The sequence below is a fragment of the Topomyia yanbarensis genome, chromosome 1, assembly GCF_030247195.1.
Source record: "Topomyia yanbarensis strain Yona2022 chromosome 1, ASM3024719v1, whole genome shotgun sequence".
Classification (NCBI taxonomy): Eukaryota; Metazoa; Arthropoda; class Insecta; order Diptera; family Culicidae; genus Topomyia; species Topomyia yanbarensis.
Window position 1 is genome coordinate 206354963 of NC_080670.1, and position 12828 is coordinate 206367790.

Consider the following 12828-nt stretch of genomic DNA (forward strand, 5'->3'; position numbering starts at 1 on the left):
TTCCCGCTAAATTCCTGCACCACCGAACCGCAAATCTTGAACGGAAAGAATTGTGATTTCAGTCGGTTGCAGAGCAAGTCAACCAATCTTGTCAGAAGACTGGAGACTGTATATCAACACCGAGAGAGAAGGTGATTCCTAGGAAACAAACACTTCAACGGTAAACTGAACCTCGTACAAAATCGGAGCCGTATGCGAGTGCGGCATCATTCATGTGTGCTACACTCTTGCTACAACCCACATAAGCTCGATAGGTCTGTATACAGTAAAGCAGAAAAGGTGACGGGAAAACTCAAGTTTCCTGTCGGCAGAATCCACCGTCTGCTGAGAAAGAACAACTACGTCGAGCGTGTCCGGTGCCGGAGCACCAGTCTACCTAGCAGTAGTGATGGAATGTCTTGCCACCGAAGTATTGGAGCTGGCAGGAACAAATTGCTCTCCGGCGTGAACGTTGTCCAGGGTTGAGTATTTCTAAACATCGCATTTCTGGTCGAAACAACGAATTGTCCAGCAAAAAGCTTTGCAAAGAAATATGGAAAAAGCTTTGCAAAGAAATATGGTACCTTATAGATGGACAAATATTTTTTTTATAAAGATCGGACCAAACTTATGCATGTGGCAGTATGAAAATTAACAAAAAACTTCAAACCGATATATCATTCGAATCCATCGGTGGATAATTTTTAAATTCATTGAGAAGATACTTGGCTATTATATATTTCGAATGCCGAATTGGTGGTCATTTTTTTGTTTATAATGGTTTTGTGCACACCGTGGCGCAATACCGAAACAACTAACCAGAATTTCTTATTCCTACTGTACCCCCTCCTTCTTGATTTTCTTGGAATCTGATACTTGTTCTGTTACTGACAACAAAAATGTCGGAAATAGGCCTACGCTTTATCATTGAATATCGTGTGCACATTCCAGCTAACGTCGTCGAGATAGATGGTGTTGTTACAAAAGACGCGTTGACTGATGCCGACCTAGATAATGATGTGGGCCTATTCTCACAGCCTACGGCTGCAACTAAGTAAACCGCTCAAAGTGCGGTGATGCATACAGCGACAACATTCCGAAAAAAGTTTGAAAATGCTTTCTTTGCGGTGGTGGTTCCTCATTCTGCACGTGCATGTCCGACGTACAAACTACGTTCAACGAAGCTTAACGGATGGTACAACCTAAACCATCTACGTCAAAAAACTACCTGCTAACAAACTAGTAGTCCCTGGTTTTTGAATTCAAGACAAGGACTTCCCAAGTTTTCCAAATCAAAGGAAAGACCATCGAGTCTAGGCTCGATGCGTCTTCTCTGTCCGGTTCCCAACTTCTAGCGAATTGGCTAAGCAGTTAGTTGCTAAATAACCTTTTCTGTCTTCACTTATAAGCTTCGATTGGCAATTTCATCGAACAGTATTAAGAAGGAACAGTAGGAGTCTTACCTCAAAATAGGACACATCCACACAACAGCCCCACCAGCTTGAGAAAGGGATCGTTACTCAAGACCCTCAAGTTAGTGACAATTTGCCGATCGCTATTTCTATTACCAATGGACCTAATCGAGCGAAGCCAGTAGATATTTCGTATGATCTTGCACGAAATATTGACTGGAAGAAATACGCGGAAATAGTAGCAGGGTCAATTGAGTCTACTGAAGTTCTGTTACCGTCAGCCTATTTTACAACTGTGCAGTTAAAGTTCAAACTAAGTATTTCTCTGAAAGCACTCCCAAAATCGATGGTGGAACAAAGAGCGCTAATAATTCTAGCAAAACAAGTCTGATTCGTACTAAAATTGGCGTTGAGAAGGCTAGCAGGAATTTCATGTCGAATATACCTCACTTGAGCACAGGCTAAAAAGCCTCATGAAAGAAAAAGAGCGGTTATTGGAACCGTTTTGTTGAATGCTTGTCAAAAGATGCTTCTATGAGTGCTTTTTGGAAGACAGCCAGAAACATGCGTAATCAGTCAACGTCAAATGAAGATGTTGAGTATTAGGAGTTGAGATCGATGGTTTTCTGACAAGAATTCTTCCGAAATACCTCAACAGATCCTGAGCTCTCATTTTCGATGGTCGATTTCTCAATAGCTCTACTATTGTGCAACAATAACAATCCGGGACCGGATTAGATAAAAAAAATTGTTATTTGTCATGTGTACTATGAATATGGTCCGCGCCAAATTTCGCAACCATCAAAAGACCATAAAATGGTTTCAAAAACCCATAAATACACCACAGTATCATTTTTATATGAGATCTTCCGGACCATGGTGATGGTGTTTTCATGGGTTGATCCCATTTCGAACACTATCAAAACATCATGCAGTGGGAGTAAATGAACGTCGGCTTTTTATTTGCTCGGGTATGCAGACCCATCGTAGACCTACAGTGCTCGAGGTTGAACCGTTGATCAAGGAGTAAATGGAACTTGTGCTTACAGAAGTGCCGTTACATCATACGAGGCATGTAGTACTAATAATGTGCAACTCCTTAGCCGAGGTAGAAATCTTCCCCGCGAAGAACAACATGCAACACGATATCGAAAGCGAAAACGTCAAAACCCACGGATTATATTAAATTGTATATGTAGATATTATATTCAAAGATTCATGTCGAAATATGGTGAAGTGGAAACGGCCACAAATGAATGCGTCTGAACCAACCTATACCTTCTTACTTAAATTTAGAGGGTAGATCATCTCAAGGGGTTAACCCAATGCACATACCCTGATACCAGTTCTGTAATCACACTAACGTAAGCCATGCGCCGACCAGATTAAGGAAAATTCATCTATTACAACCAATACTGACAAACAACCTTCGACGTCTGTTGATACGTCATAAAAAAAAGCTAAAACAATGCTGAAAAAATGTCATTCCACGGTATCCACAAACCAACAGCTAACACACTCCGGGAAGTAATAAACAAAAAAGGAGACGGCTATACCACTTGAAAACACAAAAAAGCACCAAGCATTTAACAGAGAATATCAAAGCTCTACGGACGACGACAGAGGAGGCAAACAAGAGCGAGGGAGAAGGCAGACAGAACGATCTGTCAGCAGAAGAGGGTAAAGTTGACCATTGCTCGGCACCGAAAAAGAATTTTAACACAAAGAGTGGAAAGCAGTGCGCCCAGGATCGACGACAGCACTAGTATTCGTTTAGCATTTTTGTAATCTAACGAATTGTAAATTAAATTGAATCTTTGAAAAGTATATCATTCTATCTTTGTTTTTTGTTTTTAACATAGAATATCACGTATACATTCCGGTTAACGTCGTCGAGATAAATGGTGTTGTAACGGAAGAGTCGTGAATTGTCGCCGAACGAAATAATGGTCTTTTCAAGACCCAAAACCCTTTCACAGGTTCAAATACTGGAAGTTAAATAGTGGAACTCGGTATCAGCCACAGGTGCTGCAAAAGCTTCAACTTCATACTTATGGCCCAACTTTGACTTCCGGTACACATGTATGTTCTGAAAATCATGAACTGTACTAATTGTACAGCCAGAAACATGGCCCCGAGGGTGCAATTTCAACATTAGACGCTGAGATAGTGCCGATCATCATGAAGGAGCAGGAGGAGTACTATTAGAATACGTAAAGGTTACTTCTGTTACAGAATCAACCTCCCTGTGTTCGCCGATATTGAAGCTGTGGCCTGCCCAATTGTGTTTTTGCTATATGTACAGATTTACATAAAAGTTATGATTTTTGATGATTTGTCAGGTCACCTACTGAGGGGGGTGTTAGTTGTTGAAAATAAAATGAGAATAGTGTTATTTTGCATAGCGATTTTATCATCACTTTTGTATGTGTAAGTGTGATTCGGCTAATCAAACATGAAGGAAAATATGATGTCAATTGACGGTTCAGTACTACGAATTCCTTTGAGATTGGTCTCTGTGGTGAAAATATGGTGTATACAGTTTGGTTGTGTTATTTGTTATATTTCATTGGCTATATACAGTTCATCCAGATGCAAATAGCGCATTACATAAGGTGAAAGGAGCCCAATAAAACAAAATTGCACGACACAGTAAACACGCGTTAATTCCATTCGAAAGTTTGATTGTAATAATGGTAAAAATGTGATATTATAATTAAGCGGGCCTTGAAATGTGCCATTGGAAAATTGGTAGAGCTAACACCTACTATGTCCCGAGATTTAGTTGTTAGCGTGGAGTGACCAGATCACTTACAAAAAACTTTTGTTTTCATAATATCATTGTCGGCCAGTGGGACTTGATAGGTTTACGACAAATATTCAGTTAGTGCAAACCTTAATAGTTTCATCAAGTACTACCAGAACGGGATTAACAGAATCGAGGCTGTCCAACGCAGGTTCATACGCTTCGCCCTTCGTCATCTCCCATGGCGAAACAGATTTCAGCTGCCGAGCTATGAAAACCGTTGCCAGCTAATACACCTCGATACACTCAGCATTCGGAGGGACTGCTCTCGAGCCCTGTTCCTCTCGGACTTACTCTCTGCCAGAGTGGATTGCCCTACAATCCTCGGACGTCTGGATCTTCAATCGCTAAAATAAACTGTGGGCCACGGCATACTCGAGTTTACTAGCCATAATCCAATAATGCATAAAGTGTGGATTAGTTTTTGTTGAAGTGTACACTCTGAAATTAGGCTTACGGAAGTATCCTTTATTTATCTCCACCATCTACGTCATTCAGTGATGATACGATTCAACACGTTATCTCAAGCAGAAAGTTTTGGTTTCGAAGAACAATCTGAAATACGGGGTTGAGAGAAAGCGTTTGAATTAAGCTTCCCGTGTACATGGATGATGGTAAAATATAGGTACGACTACACGATCTAGCACCGCGTATCCACTATCCGTCCATTGGAAATAGGGCTATGGTGAATACCGATTTTCGGTAGTGAAATACCTGCAATGAACAAAAATAAGTAACGAACAGAAAATAATGGACATGATTTTTTGAGAATATTTCATAAGCGAAGTTCGTAGTAGTTCCCCTCTATTCACAGTGTGCCGACATAATTAGTTTGCGGCCTAAGTCACATCTTTATTCGTTGTACAGTTTAGTCTTTATCTATAGAAGAGCAAACATCTATTTAGAACCTAGTCTTTTTGGATTTGTCAGTCACATGAATCGTTTCAAATTGCACGATATGTGACTTACTGGCGCGCGACAAAGGCAGTAGCTAACAAAAAGAGCAGCTAAAGCGAAGTGTTACATTAGGCAGCTGTGTAGTTGACTTCTTTTTTCTAGTATCTTAAATACTAGATCGAATCCACAAAAAAGTCGCACAGCGGCCCGATCCCGGAATCAAGGAAGGTATAGCACCGTAAAAAAGTTCTCAGCCAAAAATTGTCAAATGAAGAAACTATTCCTCGAATATTCTATATATCAAAACACACGGATCTCAAATTACACAAACCACGTTATGCACGTATCGAGGACAGATTCTTACGTGCCACTTGCTCCATCCAACGGCACACAATGGAAAACCTTGCGCCGTAGCTGCTAAGGAAAATACATCTACTGCAATCAAACCTGTCCTGACAATCTTCAGTATCTTCCGTTAAATCACCGACTGTTTCTAGTTTCTCTAAATCAACAACCAGCATCGTCACCAGCGCTGCCACACAAGACAATAGACAGTACATCGACAGCGATGATAGCAAAAATTTTCCAGCTAGATGTCATTCAAGTGGAACATTTATTTGCAACATTGCAAATTTCTCAGATATTATCCGTAGCTGTATTTATTTTTTAAATCAATAGTTTCACTCACCTGTTGATTGGTATATAACGGATTAGCTTATCCGCTAGTGTTCAGTTGGTTCAGCTGCCTTCACTAGTATCCAAATTTTGTGCTATAGTTCGAAGAAATTCATCTAAAAAAATTACATTGTGATTTACATTTATTTTAATTTTCTTATATATTTTCTCAACAGTATAAAATTTCTTTTCATTAACTTCACTGTCCTGTCAAAGAATCTGCTCTATTACTACAAGAGAGTTAAAAATTGTTTTATTTTCTTCCATCCTTCGCCCGTTCAAATATTTCACAAAATGGCATTCATCACAAATATGTAGCTGGTTCTTTAGTCACAATCGTCAAACAAACTCCTCCATCGCAACTTATCCTTCTACACTACGACGGATCGGTAGTCGTTATTGAACACTGATTTACATTATCTAAATAAATAAAATAAATCTATCCACGCTTTCGAACTCTGGAACAAATTACCGATCGAGTCGCGTCGACATCAAAGTTGGCGGCGACGACGACGTTCTGCTTGTTGTTGGATGGAGAGCACAAAAGCAATAAGTGGGACGATGGCACTCGTTAGTGCCTTTTTTGTCGAGGAAACTACCTGCAAACTGTGAACAAATATGTTACACGCTTCCTATCTTTTCATTAAAAAATGGGTAACTTTCGGTTTTTTTTTTCTCGAAACGGGATCTACATTATTCTAACATGAAATATGGAACAGTTTTTTTTTGTTATCTTCAAAGGTTTTCTAACATTCAAAAAGTTATTGTTTTACGCTTAGTTTTGTTTCTTATCGCTCTAAAGGGTTATACTGTGTAGCCAAACCAGTTACAAAATGTACTCAGTGTAGAGCCGAGGAAAAAGTTTTCTCCGCATTACGTATTTACTTTTGGTTTTGTTGCATCGGGTACCGCAAACAAATCGTCCCATACTCTTATAAGTAGTAGTCAAAATAATAGATGCTAGTTATAGATATAGAGCTGGTGTATATCTAGATTTGAATAACGCTCACCCCGAAACATCAACAAATTCAGGATTGCAACTTTTCTCGTTCCATATGTGTGTATGTGTTTATATTTATATTTACTCTGGGAGCTATCTGCTAAAACTGCCATAAAAGTTGGCTGGCACCTACACCGTGTTTCGCGTTTGCTTCGCAAACATCAACCGTTGGCGAAACTTGTTTTTGCTTCTCTGCATGCAGTTAGTGTGCGGACTTCACTTCATATCACATCGAAATTTATTTGTTTTATAGCTAACTGACGTGCTTGAAGTTTGATTTTATCGTTCATTTTCGAAAAATACTCATCCGGTTCACTTCATCTAAAAAAGAGTCCATTCTATTCTATTCGATTTTTGTTTCTTTCAAGTTGTACATGGAACTCGTCACGTTATTGATTTAATTTTTTGACAGTTCACTTGGAAAAATGTACACTAATTGCAAACTAGTCAAAATGAATTGGTTTATGTCCCTGTTAGCACTAAACGTTGCTGACTTAACCTCAATATTCCTCTAATTTTTGTCGTGATTTAAAAAATAGCAAAAATTCGCTTGAAAAATTGTTCCTAACTCGAAAAGGAAAATTGCTGGATAACTAGGGGCCAACACGGGTAGGCAAACCGTCTATTAATCTCTCATACAAAGGGGGCATGTAGCGACCTGATTTTACCCCTGGCAGACCTGGCCTTTATTGTTTTTTTGTGTGGAAGAGCCTCTAAATTACGAACTTGTTTGTATGCAGGTGTAATCAGATGAGTTTCGATAAAAGTGTAAATAAAATTGCGATTAGGTTCGACGAAGAAAATGATCTAGTCCGTTACGGGGTCGTTATTTACCTAAACAATTTTTCAACACCATTACATCTTTTACTGAAGACGCTAAAGCTCTGCATAAAGACTTAACATCTCAATCTTTGATTCACCCTTTATCTATCGATGTAATCTCAATCGAGTAAGAAACCTGTCAATTGCATGCAAATCGACGAAATATATCTTCGAATCAGTGACAGTTCTCCTATTCGATTAGAATGTCACTGACAGAACAAACGATTGAAATGTCTAGTCCTTGTACATATGTTCAGCGTCTCTAAAGTTTTTTTTTGCCAGTGCCCACTTGACACTCGTGTTGATCAAACTGCAACAGTGCAGCATTCCAGTCCAACTTGCAACTGGGTAACTGGTAAACAGTTTGTAGTTTTTGCACGTGGTCAGCATGCTTTGATCTGCTATTTACGCTTTGACCGACGTTTCGAAATATCCAATTTAAATCAATCACCTCGATGTGGCCTTTGGAGTGAAAATGATTAGCTTTCAGCTGCTGTTTTTTTGTTCATTTTTTTATAATCAAGTGACCATTTTTACATTTTCCTCTGCGATTTGATTTCGATGAAATGATGTTCCATTTTAAATTAGTTTTTTTTCCTTTCTCTTCTATTGTCGATGCAGTTCTTATGGCTTTTTATACGATGTGTTCGTTTTCTGACCCTAGTCACAGCTCCGGGTTTTTTTCCTTCTTCTACTCTGCTTTATTTGACAAGTACGTGTTTGGGTTTTGATGAAGTGATTTAAAACTGTATCATACCTGATATAAATAAACATGCCGTCGTGATTTTGTGTACGGAGCTGTGGATGCAGTTGAGTTTGACCGATTGGTGAATGCTAGACAACAGCTGAGTTCTATAAGAGACGGTAACCCGAGGACCATTTATCCTTACTTTTAACCAAGTTTCAGATTAGAAACGAATAAGATTCGGACGCCATAATCAATTGTAATCCCTTCAAGTTTATTTTCTTTTTAACACTACAGCCCTCCTCCCAAGTCCAGTAGTCGTTTGTTTGCCTCCAATTTCGCCGTGTAAACGATGTTTTCCTCCAAATTTTAAAATCTAAACGGCTCAATACTAACGCAGTTGGGTAACTTTTCTAGCACATTTTCGTAGCGCCCTCTAGTTTGTGTCAGGACAAGAAGGAAGTATATCCAAACGAGCAGAAATTCATCGTGGCCTTAATATGAATACTTATAGGACATTTGCTTCTTAGGATCTATCAAATTTATCATGGCCTTCTCACAAGACGGTGTATAATTTTTCGTAGTCATTATCCACACTATTTTTCCAATGAACGGCTAGTTACGACGAGTAGTCTACAACAAAGCTTCAATAGCCTACCGCTCGCCAGTGATTATTCAAACGCACTGTTTCGTTTACTGGGAACGCCTGTCGAAACCGAAGCAGGCGGTGCAGATTTGCAGCGCTAACATTGACAACGTTTTGGATTATTCTCGAGTCGGCCATTGTTTTTTCGGTATCGGTGTGAACAATAAATTCAAACGAGCAGGATTGTGAATATCGAAGAAAGTGTAAAAATGTACCAAAATAAAAGTTTTGCGATAGGACGCCAGTGATTGATAACCGAAAATGGGTAACAGTGGCGGTATCCCCAAACAGGGCACTGATGGATGCACAAAATGGAGGAAATGCCAACGACGCTAAGAGTCGCCAAGATAGTCGAAAAAATAGAAATGAAAGGTGGACCATTCTGGGTTCGGGTAGAAAACGGCAACAATCAGTATAAATAAAATTTCGATCGGTTCTGTTTTGAAGCAAAATGATTTTGTGAAGTCGGTCCTTCTCGACATAGAAAAGATCAATCACGCTCGTGAGATGATTTATATGCTCGAGTAACAAGAGGTCAACTGGTTTATAATTTATCAAAATCTAAAGATGAAGGTTCCAACCATGAAGATTGGAGTGGTATTTCGTAGCAATAGGGTATCTGCGTCAGTGAGAGTTTTCACGTTATGAAAACGAAAATGACCGCAAAGCATGTGACAGAACTCTCAGCTCGGTACGAAGAACGGATTTCCGCCAGCTTCACATGTCACGAAACAGAAGGAACAGCATTTGAAAAGGGAGGGGATGTAAACCTGAACGGCAAAAAAGGAAAGCCAATAACATCGAAAAGGAAGAACACAGCAGGAACAGCGACATCTGCAGCTGCGTAAAAGTTGGGGACAATAAAATGACGGAACTGTCGGAGGAAAGCGAACCAACCAATTGTTCTAAACAATCTGGATTAGTGCCATGAGGTCGCATGGTCAGGATACTAACGCCTAACATTAAAATCCAACACAACAATGTCCAACGTTTGAAGGTAAACAAAAATGCGTTAGCTCATAAACTGCGTTATTGTTGGAAATATGGACCGATGATAACAATCTAGAATATGCTATATTAGGTTCCCCAAAGGATACATTGGAGTGAATCTATTTGTGCATTGAGGGCACAAAACTTAACCTAAATTTGGGTTGATTTTTGTTTCGAATTCATCTCGTCAGTAACTAGCACCAAATGGGTGTCTAGTTAGATGATCAATTGGTGGATTGTTAGTTACGGGCTTAGTGAATTACAAATGCCGTCACGTCATTCCGGTTATGTGCCTGATATTACTCACCCATCCTTTTGCACATGCAAGAAAAACAAAGTTGCTTTTTTGATCTGATGCTGATAAACATTTTTACACAGTAGTTGTGCCAGTTGCATTCATCCACTCATACATCGAGTGAAGATATGTGACCACATATTTGCTTTACTATCCCCTGACTTGTCTTTCAATTTGCTCAATTAGTCATTAAGGTTTCATTTTGCGTCGGTATCTAATCCAGTCCAGAAATGGACTCTCCTGAAAAGACCCAGCAGATGGTAAAATGGATGTCGAACAAGATTCGTCATCGAAGACTCCCGATTCCCCGTTTAAGATCACTCATTAACGCCATCAAACCCTATCAGATCTTCTTTCTGATAAAAGATAATCCGCTAAAGATTTTAAAATTTTCAAAAGAAATATTCAAAAGCAACCAGATAACGTTTGCAGCGATAAGTGTTTTATAAAAGACTACCGCATCTACATGCCTGGGCACAAAGTTAAGATCGACGGTGTGGTCACCGATTCGAGTTTGTCCTGCGTGGATCTACTAAAGCACGGGGTGGACTTTAGCTATTTCAAGGGCCTCTAGCTCTAGTACTGTACGAAGCAAAATTGTGCTTTCTCTTTAAACTCGTATCTGATCCGGTATTAGCGAGACTGTTTTGCGTTTGATTACGTCCTCTTAGACAAGAATCGCCTACCAATTTTGTTATCGCGCCTTATGTATTGCAGCATTGCACTATAAATAGAAGGTTATGGGTCATTGCAGCAATAGAGTTTGACGGGAAAATTGTGCAGAGAATCGTGAGGATTGCTGTCGCAATGAGAATGCTGAAAAATGTGCTTATTGTGGGAAGAGTACTCAATCTGTTAGCATGTCCCACGCACAAACAGTGTCCGAGGAATCTGCAGACGCTCCAAGAATTCTTTTGAAGAAATATTGAAAAGAGCTACGTCACTCACCACGACAAATAAATGGCTAGCGTCGTCCAAAAGGGGGTAACCCACATTTTTTCCCGAAATATTTTTTTTTTGCATTTTTTACAGTTCTAAGTAATTCACGTGTATTGTCATTTGAGAAATTAGAAAATATTTTCTTGGTTTTCTTCTATTAGAAGTCAAAGTTGACCACGAAAGTAATCCCAGTACTAGCTGGCGTCCAAAAAGAGATTAACCCCACGTTGTGTCTTGGTGAAATTCGAGTTTTCTCGTTCGTTTTCCGAGATTTCAGAAAAAAATAGTTGATCGATTCGCCGTCTAAAAATGTGTAGTAGTTCTCATATCGGTGAACTGGATATAGTACTGATTTTAGTTGGCTTTTCATTGTTCGTTGACGTTTCGGCTCAAAACAGTCCTTCCTGAAGGTGAGTGTCGCTCACATACTTGCTATGTATGACTATTTCCTATCTAATATATATTTCTCGTACAAATGTCTATTGTTGAGCGCATTTTTTCGAAAAATCCAGTGAATTTATGGCTCTACATTGAAAGTTGATTGAGCAATAATGGATCAATCGAAAAAACAGTACAATGTGGGGCGGGCACAGTGTAGTTAGTAAATCGATTGTCTTATGCGCAGCTCACCTGGGTTCGATTCCCAACCTCGCACATAGGGTTAGTGATTTTTCGAAAAATTCCAAAGATTTCTCTAACCCGAAAAGAGGTGAATGACCGTATGGTTAAAACCTGTATAATAAAAAAACTACATAAAAACGTCGAATCAATTATCTTTCGTTATAGAGTTATGGTGTCTTCGGAAAAGTTGCTGCATGGCACCTATCGCCTTATTTGTTTGAATCATACCAGCTCGGAATTCAGTCGCTGGGGCGGCGCTGTTTTTTTAGTAAAGCTAGATAGAAATGTGGTCTCTTGGACAGAGTTGTAGGGCCTATGATTTTACTTATATCTTCTGAAGCTGCAAACTTTGTAGGTCCTGTATGTTTCGAGATAGAGCATGTTTTGGTAAACAATTTTACTGAAATGATCAAATGAAGCGCTAGATACTATGCAATAACTTTGCCAAAGATAAGGAAAGGTAACCCCAGGGTTAGCCCCCCGAATTACGAAAATGCTTGTGAATTGAACAGTAGTACATGTAATGATCTTATTTTTTCTAAACAGCATGGGCCAGTGAACTACTAATAAAATATTGTATTCTTACAATAAAAACAATGTTAACTTGGAAATGCGGGAGTTTTTCCATTTCCCGTGAAAAAATGTTAAATGTGGGTTAGCCCCTTTTGGACTCCAGCCATTCACTTATTATCTGCTATTTATGTATTTTCGTATCGCTCAAGCTCGAGTTTTTAATAATATTTCTCCATTTCTGTATTTTTTTTCTTCCGGAACAGCTCTACTTCAAAGTTTAATCCGGCGCAGTGAACAGGGCAACGATAATAATCTTCATTATAACACCGAAATATCTTTCCTCACGGGACATCAACTTACACATACCGAAGTGCTCCAGGTTTGGATAGTATCAAATTAAGTGAGTGGCCAAGTGCTTCGTAAACGGTGCAGTGACAGAAGTGATAATTGAAACAGAAAAATTGAAATTGATTTGAAAGAAACACATTTCGGAACGGCGTTGGTTGGAAACGGGTAAGAATAACAACTCCTCTAGATGATTGAAGAAT